The sequence below is a fragment of the Haematobia irritans genome, chromosome 5, assembly GCF_050003625.1.
Source record: "Haematobia irritans isolate KBUSLIRL chromosome 5, ASM5000362v1, whole genome shotgun sequence".
Taxonomy (NCBI): Eukaryota; Metazoa; Arthropoda; class Insecta; order Diptera; family Muscidae; genus Haematobia; species Haematobia irritans.
In genome coordinates, this window is record NC_134401.1 from 170,076,458 (window position 1) to 170,091,462 (window position 15,005).

At 33.6% G+C, this 15,005-nt stretch overlaps 1 protein-coding gene across 2 annotated transcripts in view; it reads right to left on the bottom strand.

Moving 5' to 3' along the window:
* Fkbp14 (peptidyl-prolyl cis-trans isomerase Fkb14) overlaps positions 1-8,812 on the bottom strand; it is a 63,373-nt gene extending 54,561 nt beyond the window's left edge. For both annotated transcript variants that reach the window (XM_075311040.1, XM_075311039.1), the window contains exon 1: positions 8,654-8,812. The gene's annotated coding sequence lies outside the window, so the exon portion shown is untranslated. The remainder of the gene's footprint in view (positions 1-8,653) is intronic.
* Between the last annotated feature and the right edge of the window lie 6,193 nt (positions 8,813-15,005).

Sequence of the window (15,005 nt, forward strand, 5' to 3'; positions counted from 1 at the left end):
CAATCAATTGGATTTACTCGAAGATTCGATGCCTCTGGATCCATAAACCAAAGGAAAACACCTAAAACTTGCTGCTGAATATCTCACACGCCACGTGCAAAACATGGGCACAAAAAGCGCTTTTTGTATCGTATCTTTAGGGGAGATGAGGAATGGGGGTACGTCAATGTGACGCGGCGAAAGGAACTGGTGGCCTCAGATGAGATGCCAAAGCTGAGAGTCCATGAATATATTCATCTTAAAAGACCATGATCTGCGGTTGGTGCGACTGGCAAAGTATTTAACATTAGAAGGTTTTAATCTACGTTTTACGTGACTGCGTTTTTGTGCGTTTGAATGAGGCTATCAGGCTTAAAAACCCCCAATATACAAGGCCAAGTCATAATGCTCTACCATAATCCCAGGCCCCATTTTGCTGAAGTCGGCAAAACAGCACTCGAAAAACTCGAAGGAGAGCATCCACCGTGCTCTCCGAATTTTGCACCTTACGTCAATGTGACGTATCGAAAGGAGTGGATGACCCCAGGGGAGACGCAGAAGCCGAGAGTCAAACAATATCTTCAACTTAGAAAGCCTTGGCCTGCATTTGATACGAACGAAACTCTAATGTCAACACGTAGCTCTATATTGTCCAGCTTAACCATTTGAGTGAGGCTATTCGGGGGAACCCCGTATAGACAAGGCCATGTTGCAGAAGTCAGCAAAACAGTACTCCAAGAGCTCAAAAGGGAGGTTCTTCAGCATCCGCCATATTCTCCGGATTTTGTACCTTACATCACTGCGACGCACTTGAATGAGTGGGAGCGCCAGGAGAAACGCTGGCCTTGACGTACGTTTAACATGACTGGGAAGGTAGTTCACTGGATTTTGCACCTTTTGGTAATGGGACGCAGCTCTATATAAGCAACTTTGCCGTCCTTAGAATGCCTTGATCTACGTTTGATGCAACTGGGAAGGTCGTTCACTGGAAAATGCAAGAAGGAAACTCCACTCTAAGCAAGGATCCCTATATTATCCCGCTTAGCCGTTTGAATGAGGATATTCATCTGTAAAAACAAGGCCAAGTCATCATGCTCCTCGACAATCCCAGGCGCCATGTTGCAGAAGTCAGCAAAACAGTACTCCAAGAGCTCAAAAGGGAGGTTCTTCAGCATCCACCATATTCTCCGGATCTTGTACCTTACATCAATGCGACGCACCTAAAGCGCCAGGAGAAACGCCGAAGCTGAGAGTCAAACAATATCTTCATCTTATATGGCCTTGACGTACGTTTAACATGACTGGGAAGGTAGTTCACTGGATTTTGCACCTTTTGGCAATGGGACGCAGCTCTATGTAAGCAACTTTGCCGTCCTTAGAATGCCTTGATCTACGTTTGATGCGACTGGGAAGGTCGTTCACTGGAAAATGCAAGAAGGAAACTCCACTCTAAGCAAGGATCCCTATATTATCCCGCTTAGCCGTTTGAATGAGGCTATTCATCTGTAAAAACAAGGCCAAGTCATCATGCTCCACAACAACTACAGGCCCCACGTTGTCGAAGATGACAAAACAGAATTCGAGAGTGAAGTTCTTCAGCATTTCACCGTACTCTCCAGAACTATCATATTTTCCACTCCAAACACCGGCGGATTTTTGTCAGAACCGCATCAATAAACAGGCAAACTCTAACTTCTTCAAGAAGCGGAAGGAAAGCCTGCAATGGTGGAGTGGACTCCAAAAAATTTATTCCCTTTCTACACTTCAGCAACACCAGACTAGCCGATCTTTTTGCTGAATTGAATCAACAATCCGCAAGCTCAAAGTTCTTCAGGAGGCTGGAGGAGGTTTGTGATTGACCCAAAGAATACTTGCAATGGGGGCATAGGGCTCCAAATGAAGTTGGTTCTCTCTTTGTTCCTGTTGAAAGAATCAGAATTCTTGGGGTGATCGCTTTTGTAAAACTTCATGTTCATGACATGCAAGCCAGACTCGGGGACTTATCTAGATGTGGCAAGGACTAACTGTTCAGTATAAAAATCCTATGCAATCTACTCACTTAGCCCCACTAGTTAACCCTTCAGTCAGCAGTTGAATGTTCCCGGTATGGATACCATTCATCAGCTCTATATAAGCAAATTTCCAGTTTCTCCAACAGAGGCGGAAGATCTTTGGGTCATTTTAGATGTTGGCATCTCATGTGGCCCATTTAATCTGGTGATGTACTAACTCAACAGGGTTGATTTTGGGGTAACATTCAATTTTAGATATTTTTACTTTTTATGATTTTTGGCATAATATCCAAGTAGGTAATTATAAAGCATGGCAACATTTTCAACGCTTTTATGTTATGAAATTATCACTCCTCCGTAATTTATCCCATTGTGAAACTATTTCCAAAAATTACAAATTTCAATAAATCACTTGTTTGAGATTTGTTGGTTGAAAAAAAGAAAGTCCCATAAAAATGATACAGATTTTTTTTTTGGATTCGTATGGTCATCATGGCCATACGAGGAAGATGATGGCCAAATCATTTTAATATGGAGGTGGTCTTGAACGCATAATAAACCAATTGCCATAAGAGGTAATACCAAAATTTCCATTTCAATCCCAATAACCATTATCATGGTTGGAGAAAGGTTTTGCGAAACGACTTCAAACAAAAAATCAAAAAAAAGTTGCTGCATATAATTGCGTGTGTGTTGTGTCTCCCTGGGTGGGGAGTATGACTTAATTTCGGCTCGTTTGTCTTTTTGACGAAAATGGATTTTTATTCATTACAAATGTTTTAATTTGTGTTTTCTCTTTTTTTTCATCATTGCTGTTGCAGTTCGTTAACTATCTATTAGGCAAGTTAATTTAGAAAAAAATCGGATTTTTAGTTTTGAGAAAAAGTGGCGAAAACAAATGGTAACATATTTTACGCTTTCCATAACCACCACATTGACACCAAGTACTACCAAATATGAGTTACTCAGGCATGATATGTGCAATAACAAAGGTACGTTTTTGTAGTGAGTACCATCTATGGTGGTGGACTTCCATATCATCATAAAGCTTGGTAAGATTATTCGAGTTAATATCTAGTGGTGCCTTTGGCAATGATTTATAGCATCTTCATATTAGTGAAGGCGTTTAGAGTTTCATAAGTGAAAAATGAAATAAGCCACCACATCATCACTAGCAACATTGTAATAATTGAGTTTTGTAAACCTTATTTTAATTGGCCCCCCTAATGCCGCTTAACATGATAGTGCGTTTCTGGATTACACAAAAACGTTTCGTTTAAAATTTCAAGCGAAACGAAACCCCACAATAAAATGCTCCACATCTTTTGTGGGATACATAATCGGTAATATAGAGGAAAATTAGTTAATAATAAAATACTTTTAATTCTTTCTATTGAAACACAGGTGAGTACACTGCAAAAAAAGCATGCCCGGTTCCAAAGATTTTGTCTTTACTTTAAAAATTTTGGTAGTGATTCCGAGCCAAAGAAGCGGAGAATACAAGTAAGGATACTTTTAAGACACAATTCTCTTTTAAATTTGGGATTTGTGTACTTGCAAATTTGAATTTTTCGCTTTTTCAGCTTTTTTCTTCATATGCTATTAAAGTCCTTTAAAAACAAGTTAACGACAACTGTATTTTCCAAATAAAGACTCGACTTCCAGTAGAAATTATGCTATGTATCAAGTAAAAAACGTCTTTAAAATAAAGTGTTGAAAAACATGTCCTATATTTGAACGATTTTTTGCTTTGTAGTCAAGATGCAAAAAGACAACAAATTTAAAGACAATTTCATTAAATTTAAAGATTTTTTCTGAATTATTATGGTCAAATTGACTTGTAAAATTCAGAAAAATTCTTTAAAATAATAAAATTGTCTTTAAATTTGCTGTCTTTTTGCATCTTGACTACAAAGCAAAAAATCGTTCAAATATAGGACATGTTTTTCAACACTTTAGTTTAAAGACGTTTTTTACTTGATACATGGGAGCCACCGTAGTGCAATGGTTAGCATGCCCGCCTTGCATACACAAGGTCGTGGGTTCGATTCCTGCTTCGACCGAACACCAAAAAGTTTTTCACCGGTGGATTATGCCACCTCAGTAATGCTGGTGACATTTCTGAGGGTTTCAAAGCTTCTCTAAGTGGTTTCCCTGCAATGTGGAACGCTGTTCGGACTCGGCTGTAAAAAGGAGGTCCCTTGCCATTGAGCTTAACATGGAATCGGGCAACACTCAGTGATAAGAGAGAAGTTAACCAATGTGGTATCACAATGGACTGAATAGTCTAAGTGAGACTGATACATCGGGCTGCCACCTAACCTACTTGATACATAGCATAATTTCTACTGGAAGTCGAGTCTTAATTTGGAAAATAAAGTTGTCGTTAACTCGTTTTTAAAGGACTTTAATAGCATATGAAGAAAAAAAAAGCTGAAAAAGCGAAAAATTAAAATTTGCTTCCCAGAAGCATGTACAAAAACCCAAATTTAAAAGATACCAAAATTTTTAGAGTAAAGACAAAATCGGTTTAAATATTCAGGGGAAATACTAAGATTTCTATTAGAATTTTGTCTATAAATTGCAAGCTCAATATTTTCGATACCTTTGTCATAATTTTAAAACAATTACAGTTCTAGATGACATCTGGAGAAAACTTTCTTCAAAAACTCTAAACCAGCTGTTTGAGATAAGCCACCTTATTATTCACCCAGAAAAAAGGGGCTCTAATGCCAACTGAACTTTATTTTAGTTCATGAAGATTAGTTGATTTTAGTTAAATTTTGCACAATATGAGTAAATGTTCCTTATTTGAATAATTTTTGCTAACTTTAATGACGTGACCTAAAAATAAGAAAAAAAGTTGTATACAAATATAGTGCAGAATTTTACTAAAAAATAAAATAGTTCATATTTTCCTAAAATGACAGAAGTTTGCTTAAATTGAGTTCATAAGTCTCTCAAATGAGTAAATTTTACTAAAATTGTACCTGTCATGAACTTCGTATAGCGCTAAAGACATTTTAACAATTTTTGAATCCAATTTTTTCTTTCAACATATGAAATTTTCTTAAACAAGAGAAAAAAATTAATTATTTTTAATAAATTTTCTTCAATTTGACAAAAAATATTAACTTATTTGTAACATGTTGCAATTAGAAAACTATTTTAATTAAAATTTTCTAAAATAAACCTACATTTTCTTCCAAGGTGGGTTCACTTTTTTTGGGTGTTGCATCTAGTCGGTAATACCGCAAATGTCATTTTGTCGAAACTGGTAACAGTCAGGGTTAATAAAGTTGACACTTTTGTACTTTTTTGACGCTATTTGAGTAAACTAAGCACCGTGGTACCCCAACGGTCATAGTTCGGTCCTCAAAGTAATGCCAGATGTGCCTAACGTAGTGGATTACACCCTGGCAAAACCACTTTTCGACAAAAAGTTTGAAACTCTAATTCCCAACAGTGAGGCGTGGTGTACACAGACCCCGGGGAATAAAAGATATATAGATTTCTATACTGATGGCTCCAAATTGAATGGACAAGTGGGGTTCGGAGTATATTCTAAAGATCTGGAAATTCGAATAGCGAAAAGATTACCTAATCACTGTAGTGTTTTTCAGGCTGAAATATTGGCAATAAGAGAGGTGGTGAATTGGCTGAGAAGTAATGTTCCAACAAATATTGGCATTAATATATACTCAGACAGTCAACCTGCAATAAAGTCCTTGGACTCTGTGTTCCTTAACTCAAAAACGGCCATAGACTGCCGCAAATCTCTCAACGAGATGGCTGAGCAGTACAATATTCACCTAATATGGGTGCCTGGTCATAGGAACATACCGGGGAACTGTGAAGCAGATGTGTTAGCAAGGCTAGGAACTACCTTACAGATTCCAGGGGAACTAGAATCTGTTGGTATGCCTCTGGCCACCTGCAAGCTCTTACTGCGTGAGAAGGCTGTTATGATGGCCAATATTCGATGGGAAAATTGCAAGGGTTGTAACGACACCAAGCAAATATGGCCCCATTGAAACTTAAACCGCACATTAGATATGCTAGTGTTCTCAAGGCGTCAGATAGCACTCCTAATATCTGCTATAACGGGTCGCTGCCTGATAGGCGAATTTGCAAAAACTATAGGTGCGAAGTATAATGATTATTGTATAAGCTGTCATGACGTGGAGGAAAAGGAATCAATTAAACACCTCTTGTGTGAGTGTCCTGCTTTTTGTGCAAGGCGTAAGCGAATTTTAGGAGCATATAGTTTTAGATTACTGGCTGACCTGGAAAACGTTAACTTAAGCAGTTTGTTAATGTTTTTGGAGCAATCTGGTTGGTTCCACAAAAGTAAATAATAGAGAAGGTTCAGTGGTTAAGACTAGAAGTGCCCATATGTAATAGGTACTTTTAGTTAAATGTGGTATCACAATGGACTGAATAGTCTAAGTGAGCCTGAAATTTAATCGGGCTGCCACTTTAACCTAACCTAACCTAACCTACCCCAACGATAGTTTTGGTACCTTTTTTAATTTCAAAAATTAAATTAAAATAAGCGCTATGGGGATCTCTTTCGTAAACAAAATTTAAAAGACCTTCATCTCCAAACTGAAAATGTAAATTTTGTCTTGAAAAATTACTTTTTCGAATTTGATTCAATACAATTTCAAGAATCCTATTTATTATCCCTGATTACAGTACAACATTTTAAGAGAAAAATTATGTTCTCTTTCAGTGTTACCAGTATTGGGATTTTTCTCCATATCAAGTATATTTGGAGTCTTAGGGATTTGGTGCGGAATTTTCAGAAATTTGGAGATATTGTGGGTATTTTCATAATCTGTTCAGTACAATAAGAGCCGGGTTAATACTGGCAACAATGCTCTCATATACAATTTTTTTAAGGTTTAACTTTTTCGAGGAAAAATAGTATGTAGACAGTTTTGTTTGCGTTTAATTTTAACCATAATCTAATCTACTTTCGTTTATGTTTGTAAAAAAATCATTCAAATAGCAATTTTTTATTGAGTATTTTTCCGTTCTTGTACCAAACGGTGTACTCTGATAAATTTCTTTTTTTCTACTTTTACAGTGAGTAAAGTAAAAGAACACAAAAATATTGTAACCAGTACCAAAACAAAGTTCCTTTTAAGAAACTTAATACTGGCACTTAAAGGAAAAATAAATTTTTTCAGAAATGTGATAAACCATTAACTCTTTTTTTCTTCAAGTGTATTCACATTTCAATAAAGCTTAAAGCTTTTTTACTACTTCACTCTTGATCACTCATTGTCAAGTTCGTTATCCTCATACCCCAAAAGTGTTGAAATACTCCCTCCCAACACCATATTGTAATGGTGACAATTTCTACTCAGAGAAAACGAAAAATGTTATTAATCCAGTTAGCACAAAAAGTACACAGCTATTGAATTGAACTGGTTTCTGTTGTCTTCTTCTTGCTTGTCAATACCACTAAGGCAATGGACTCGCATATCAAATATGATCGTATTTGGCTGGGATCCAAGCCAATGCCGGTTGTTATTGAAATTTCTTCATATGAATGACACTGTGAAAATGTGTGAATGGAGGAGATCGGATAGAGAGGTACGTTGTCACTTTACCCCATTTGAGAGAGTACATAAAATCCATACTTGTTAGTTGATTGAAAAAAAAAACAAACAAAAACAGTTTTGGAATGTTGTTGAAGCACAAACAATTTCCCCACTAAGTTATATCCTAAACATTGAGCATGGATAGCCGTTGTAGGTTTAGGCCACCACTAAAAGCATGCGTCGTTGGCTACATATTTTTTTGTAGCTAAAATGGAAACCACTACGGATTGGTACGTACATGAGGTGCGAGGTGATTGACCCGTATCGAGTGAATATTTTGTTAGGCTTTTGAGAATAAATACATCAAGGCAATTGCCATAACAATAAATCTTAGGGCCTCTTCAATTCTCCATGTCAATAGGATCGAATGAGTTTGTTTAGAATCGAAAATGAAGACTAGTCCGTAAAAGACACCTCTCAATGAATTCATTGTAATGGAAACGATCATTTTCACCATGTATTCTCTTTTATGTATTCATTCTTTTTTACTTTCTTCTCTAGGTTTACTAAGCCGGCTTGGCATTCTTTCCTTCTTTCGTATCGCTGCTGTGCAATAAATGTTTAACCCATTTTTGAATATTCTCTTTGATGGTGTGAGAATGGGAAGATGGGTGGGGGGTCTCACTTTACTCTCTTCAATTGCAAGTAAATGTGTAAAATATTCTCCCTCTCTCTATATCTAAGTTTTTTCTTTATTCGAGGGGGAGGAAATGGGTTGCTCTTTCTTATGTTTGATTAGAAGTCAGCACTGTAGATAGAACGAGTTTTGCGACGTCACTAAAGACGATTTCTAAAGATTTCGTATTTTTTTCTGCTGTAAAAGATATGCTTTGATTTAAACAAAAATCACTTCTTTTGGTATTTTCTCGACCTTTGTTCAGTTGTGAATGAATTAATTTTGAGTAAATTTCACATGCATGTATGGCACAATAAACTCACAAGTCATTTTGTTTTCAACGAATTCTACCAACAATTCGTAATTTAAATGTAATTCTTATCATACTCTTATGTTTTTTTGCTTTTCATTATCATTTTCTTTTGGCTAATTACCTTATTTATTTTATTTGGATATTATCTAAAGGAATGTCGGAATCACGCTATCCGTTAAAGAAATACACCGCACAACAACACTAATCACGAATCAACCGTTTCCGTTGACGCTCTAACTTCAACTAAGAGCTAAAGTAAAATTGCTATGGAAAAAATACTTCCCCACATCATGATCGGTCGCATTGCTGGCGCTGTGGGTAGTGGCAGAGGCGCAAGTCTGCAAATGAAAAATAAAGAAACAAATACAACAACACGTTTACAATAAAACAAGAGAATGTCCACGTAATCATTGGGAGCATGTGTGCCCCCAAAAAACGTTTTTTTATGTGTACCATTGAGAGAAGCAGATGTTGATAACACAAATTCCGATACTCTTCAATTGTAAGTAATTCTCTTTTGCTAGAGTAAGCAACACTTAGTACAATATGAATATGATTAGCTACGAAACGAAAATAAGATGAGGTAGATGTGAATACAAAGCATTTCCAAATAGAACAATGTATTGTTTGAAAGCTTGTTGAATTTTATTATATTTATTCCAATCGTTGGGGAAATTTGCTTTTGAATCACGTAAGAACTGGGGCTGTCATTCGGGATCGATGTTTATAAATCCCTGTATTTTTTTGGATCCTGAAATTTTGGGGATTCTTTAAGTAATAAACACAAAATATTAAAATGAATAAACTATTTCATATTGCTTTCGTACCCAAAAAAGATTATAAGGATTTTCTTCTATACTTCAACGTTTTAAGTAACCTCTTAAAAATATCAAAGCTTCTAAAGTTTTATCAGATATACGCGAAGGATCGTTTATACTGAACGAAGATACCAATTTATTAATAAAAATCCTAAAAATTTATTAATAAAAAATCCCTGATAATTTAACAAATTTAGAAGATGTTTTTGGGGATCTCGGGATTAAAAAATATAGATCCTGGGATTTGGGATAATTTCTGGACGGGATTAATCTCGTATGACAGCCCTAGTAAGAACTAAATCATAGAGTAATATATGGGTCAACAAGTGTCTATCAACAAATTTTGGTGGTCATAGAAATTAAGTTATGTGAGTGAATCCTGCTTGAAATTATTTAACACGACAAATTCTATTTCAGAGGACTAACGCAGAGAAGGAATATGATCACCTCAAACATGTTTCAAGAGCAAAATGTTATTTTTGGACGGTGACCATTGAAAATTTTTGTCGCAAAAATGTTGTTTTCTCGGCAAACATATACATGGTTGCCGAAATCAGGCATATGCTTTTTGAGAAAATAACATGGTTGCCGCAAACATGTTACATGTTCTCCGTCCAAAAATAAAATGTTGCTCTCAAAACATGGTTGAGGTGATCATATTCCTTCTCTGGGTGCTGGAACGTCTAAAAGAGCAACCTAACGAAATGTGAGAAAGAAGAACACATCCGTGTCCAATGAATTCCCATTTAATAAGCTTAATTTTATTCCTACGTAAGATTTCTCAGAAGCTGAGAGATATTTAACGGAACGTTTGCTCGGGGAAAATTTTAGACAGAATTAAAAAATTTAAATTCCTTGGGTGCACGCAGAGAAGGAATATGATCACCCCAAACATGTTTCAAGAGCAAAATGCTATTTTTGCACGGTGAACATGGAACATTTTTATCGCTAAAATGTTCTTTTCTACGCAAACATATACATGGGTGCCGAAATCAGATACACAATTTTCAAGAAAATAACATTTTTGAGACAAACATGTTCCATATTCACCGTTCAAAAATAACATTGTGGTCTTGAAACATGTTTGGGTTGATCACATACCTTCTCTGGGTGTGTATAGGGATATTTTCCAAAACACTATCCAGATATTTCGAAGACGGTCCTGGAAAAAGTGGCACAATTCGAAAACGAACATATAATTAGAAACACTGGCTCTCAGTATTGATGCAAGTTTTCGACAAGTTTGACGAATCTAAATTTAGCAAAAATATTTTTTTGATGAAAGGGTTTGTTTCAAAAGTGACACAATTTGGAACAGACATAGAAAGTGATAATTTTGCCCCTCAAGTGTAAAAAAGGGTATAGGCTTAAAAATGTGGTTCATACTCAAAAGACTTCGAATGTAATATATTGAAAGGATTATCTCTTAACGAGATGTTTAATATTTAGCAGATCTCGTCTTATAAATTAAAATATAAACTCATGCCATATTTATAGTACTAAAAATTTTCAATGTGAATGAGAAAGAGTTTGGCTCAAAACCAATGAAGGTCAACAATTTTTTGGGTTTTGAGTTCAGAAAAGATTATTAACTACAATTCCCGTCTTCTAAATTAATTTTTTAATTTCTAGATGTGTGTTTAGAAACACAATATATTGAAGGTTTGAATAAATGAAAATTATTAAGGTTATAAAATTAATATAAAAAATTTTTCGTCCCCGATAATCGATTATTTGCATTTAATCGATTTTGTAAAGTTTTTTAATTATTTGTTGAATAAAAAAACTATAGCACATTTTCAAGTTTAATTTTCATTACTTCATTCACACTTGTGTATTAAGCTAATACGTTTCCAAATTTCACTCACTTTTTATTTCTTTAAAAAATATTTATTGAAAATTAATGATATATTTAATATTGTTTTAGTTTTCTGAGATATGTATGAATTATCACAATAGCCGATCCGATTTCACAAATACCAACTTCCATCGACGAACTTGCGAATTATACTGTCTGTGATGCTGTGATATTTCCTTTCCTATGAGATGTTTCTCTTGTTTTCTAAATGACAAGCTTTATGTTTCTAGCAACATTTTGCACACTTTGGTATGAATAACGTTTAGCAACAATGTTGCTGAAAAGTATAACTCCGCCTACTGCATATTATCCTGCGACATGCGCTGTTGCGAATAGCATATTTCAACCAATTAAAATTAAATTTGAGCAATCATATCCAAATTAGATATTTTAAATGCCTATCAACATTATTGTATTTCAAAATATTGCGAATTTTGTATATGTTTACTTCTAGCTAAGTTAGTTAGTTCAAGTGCGCAGATAGGTCATATAGATTTAGTATATCTTACAGTTCTCTCTTATTTAGTATTAAATGCTAAGAGGTATGTAGCCTTGAGTGAAGTTGTCGTGACCATAGACCTTATCTATGTATTATAAGGTCTATGGTCACGACACTATTCTCTTTAAAAAAGATGTGTCAGTTCCAAAAATTAATTTTCGGACATTTCGTTTTGATTTTTTCGTAAAGAGTCGCGCATTTGCTTTTGTGTTGTTCGTAAAGAGCAATGCTGCTCAAAATTAAATTTCGTATTTTAGCGGTTTTGGTCAAAATTTTTTGTTCAAATATGAACTTTTAATATATTAATTTATTTATAAATCCTCTGGTGCATCATAAACGCTCTAATTTTGTGTAAAATTGGCAAACTACAAAATGGAAAACGAAAGAGATTGTAAGCGTGCACTTATTTTTCTCGTTTATTCTTAATCTTCGGAACTGTCAAACATAGTTTGACACCCATGGCCCATCTATGTATTATAAGGCCTATGGGCCATAATCAATAGATGTTATATAGCTAGCCCATGTGTCTCTTTAAAAAAAATGTGTCAGTTCCAAAAATTAATTTTCTGACATTTCGTTTTGATTTTTTCGTAAAGAGTCAGTCCCAAACATTAATTTTCGCGCAATTGCTTTTGTGTTGTTCGTAAAGAGCAACGCTGCTCAAAATTAAATTTCGTATTTTCGCGAATATATAAACTTTTAATATATTAATTTATTTATTATTCCTCTGTTGCATCATAAACGTTCTAATTTTGTGTAAAATTGGCAAACTATTTCGTTTATTCTTAATCTTCGGAACGGTCAAACATAGTTTGACACCCATGGCTCATCTATGTATTATAAGGTCTATGGTTTTTCCCCATAACCAAGGCTGCCATTATGGTCCGATCGGACCAAAATTGGTCAAAAAAAAATTTTGGTCCGATGGACGAACCAAATAAAATTTTTTTGATTTTGGTCCATTTTCGTCAAATCGGTATTTTTTCAAAATTTTCTATAGATATAAAATTTTGAAAAAATTTTCTGCAGAAATAAAATTTTAACAAAATTTTCTACAAAAAATAAAATTTTGTAAACATTTTCTATAGAAATAAAATTTTGACGATAGGTGGTTATGTTAGTTGGCAGCTTGATGTATCAGGCTCACTTATACTATTCAGTCCATTGTGAAACCACATTGGTGAACTTCTCTCTTATCACTGAGTGCTGTCCGAACGGCGTTCCACATTGCAGTGAAACCACTTAGAGAAGCTTTGAAACCCTCAGAAATATCACTATCATTACTGAGGTGGTATAATCCACCGCTGAAAAACTTTTGTGTATGTATGCAAAACGGGCATGCTAATATTTTCTATAGAAGTAAAATGTGACAACATTTTCTATAGAAATAAAATTTTGAAAACATTTTCGATAGAAATAAAATTTTGACAAAAACAATTTTTACAAAATTTTCTATAGAAACAAAAGTTTGACAAAATATTCTACAAAAATAAAATTCTGACAAAATATTCTTCAAAAATAAAATTTTGACAAAATTTTCTACCGAAATAAAATGTTGACAAAATATTCTATAGAAATAAAATTTTGACAAAATTTTCTATAGAAATAGAATTTTGACAAAATTTACTATAGAAAAAAATTTTTTTGACAAAATTGTTTTATTACAACAAATTGTTTAACTATTTATATTGTATTACCATATCTTTATATGTGGTGTTAGAAATGTACAATAGGCTCTACCGAACAATGACTATCGGTTCTGGCATTCTATGTTCAAACTAAATATCCAGTGTAGTCTTCGTTTGTAGTAACAAAAATTGTTGTTGTCATCATGGTATTTCCCTGCCAACATTTTGTGAATTTGACGGCGCTTCTGAGAATCCCCACCATATCGAAAACAGTCGTATACGACATCCAAAACTCATTGCAAAAGTGCCGTCACTGTTGGGAAATTGTACCACGCCAAGTTACTACAAAAAATTTTTCTATAGAAATAAAATGTTGACAAAATTTTCTATAGAAATAACATTTTGACAAAATTTTCTATAGAAATAAAAATTTGACAAAATGTTCTATAGAAATAGAATTTTGACAAAATTTACTATAGAAATAAAATTTTGACAAAATTTTCTATAGAAATAAAATGTTGACAAAATTTTCTATAGAAATAAAATTTTGACAAAATTTTCTATAGAAATAAAATTTTGACACAATTTTCTATAGAATTAAAATTTGGCAAAATTATCTATAGAAATAAAATTTTGACAAAATTTTCTATAGAAATAAAATTTTGACAAAATTTTCTATAGAATTAAAATTTTGACAAAATTGTCTATAGAAATAAAATTTTGACAAAATTTTCTATAGAAATAAAATTTTGACAAAATATAAAAATTCTTCAGGTATGGGGGAAGGTTCAAAAATAATCTTGTAAAACTGGAAACTATTGAGAAGTTGTATCACGCCAAGTTACTAAAGTAAAGAGCGTGAGTTTCTGACGCTAAAAATACAGTCGTTGGATCCCATAACTTTAATACTTTGTATCACATAAATTTATCACCATTGATATTTTTGTCGTTAGAATCTAATATATATTATTTATTTTTATTAAATAATTAAATATATCTACATTTATAAAACCACATCTTTTGTTTGATTTTCTTTTCTTTATTTAATCGTTCATTGTTTTATATGACCAATGCAGTCGTTTGTTGTGTTTACTCATCACTCAATCATCAACAATCGATATAATTATATTTTCTAACGAAATCGTTTGTTAATTTACGCTTAGCTAAAACTGTGATTTCAATTAAGCTCATCCATAATATAGTATATTGTAATAAATAATAAAAACAAGATAAGACATATATTCTTAATAAAAAATAACAAAAAACTTAAAAATGGATATTTTATGAATATGAATATTAGGAGGATATACTATATATAAATAATTAAATATATTATGAAGCCTACAAAATCGTAATAATAAACTTTACAATTTCTCCATTACAAAATTATATTTATAGACATCGAACAAAGACTATAAGCACTTGTAATACTATTAAAGGGGATTCCAATCCTGTATGCCAACCATCACTATAGAATGCTCATACAGTGGCTATAAAATTGTTTAATGCATTTCGGCGAAGTAAAAACTTGTTTTCTTACCCGTTTAAGACATAAATTGTTTTATTACAACAATTTGTTTAACTATTTCTATTACCATATCTTTATATGTGGTGTTAGAAATGTACAATAGGCTCTACCGAACAATGACTGTCGGTTCTGACATTCTATG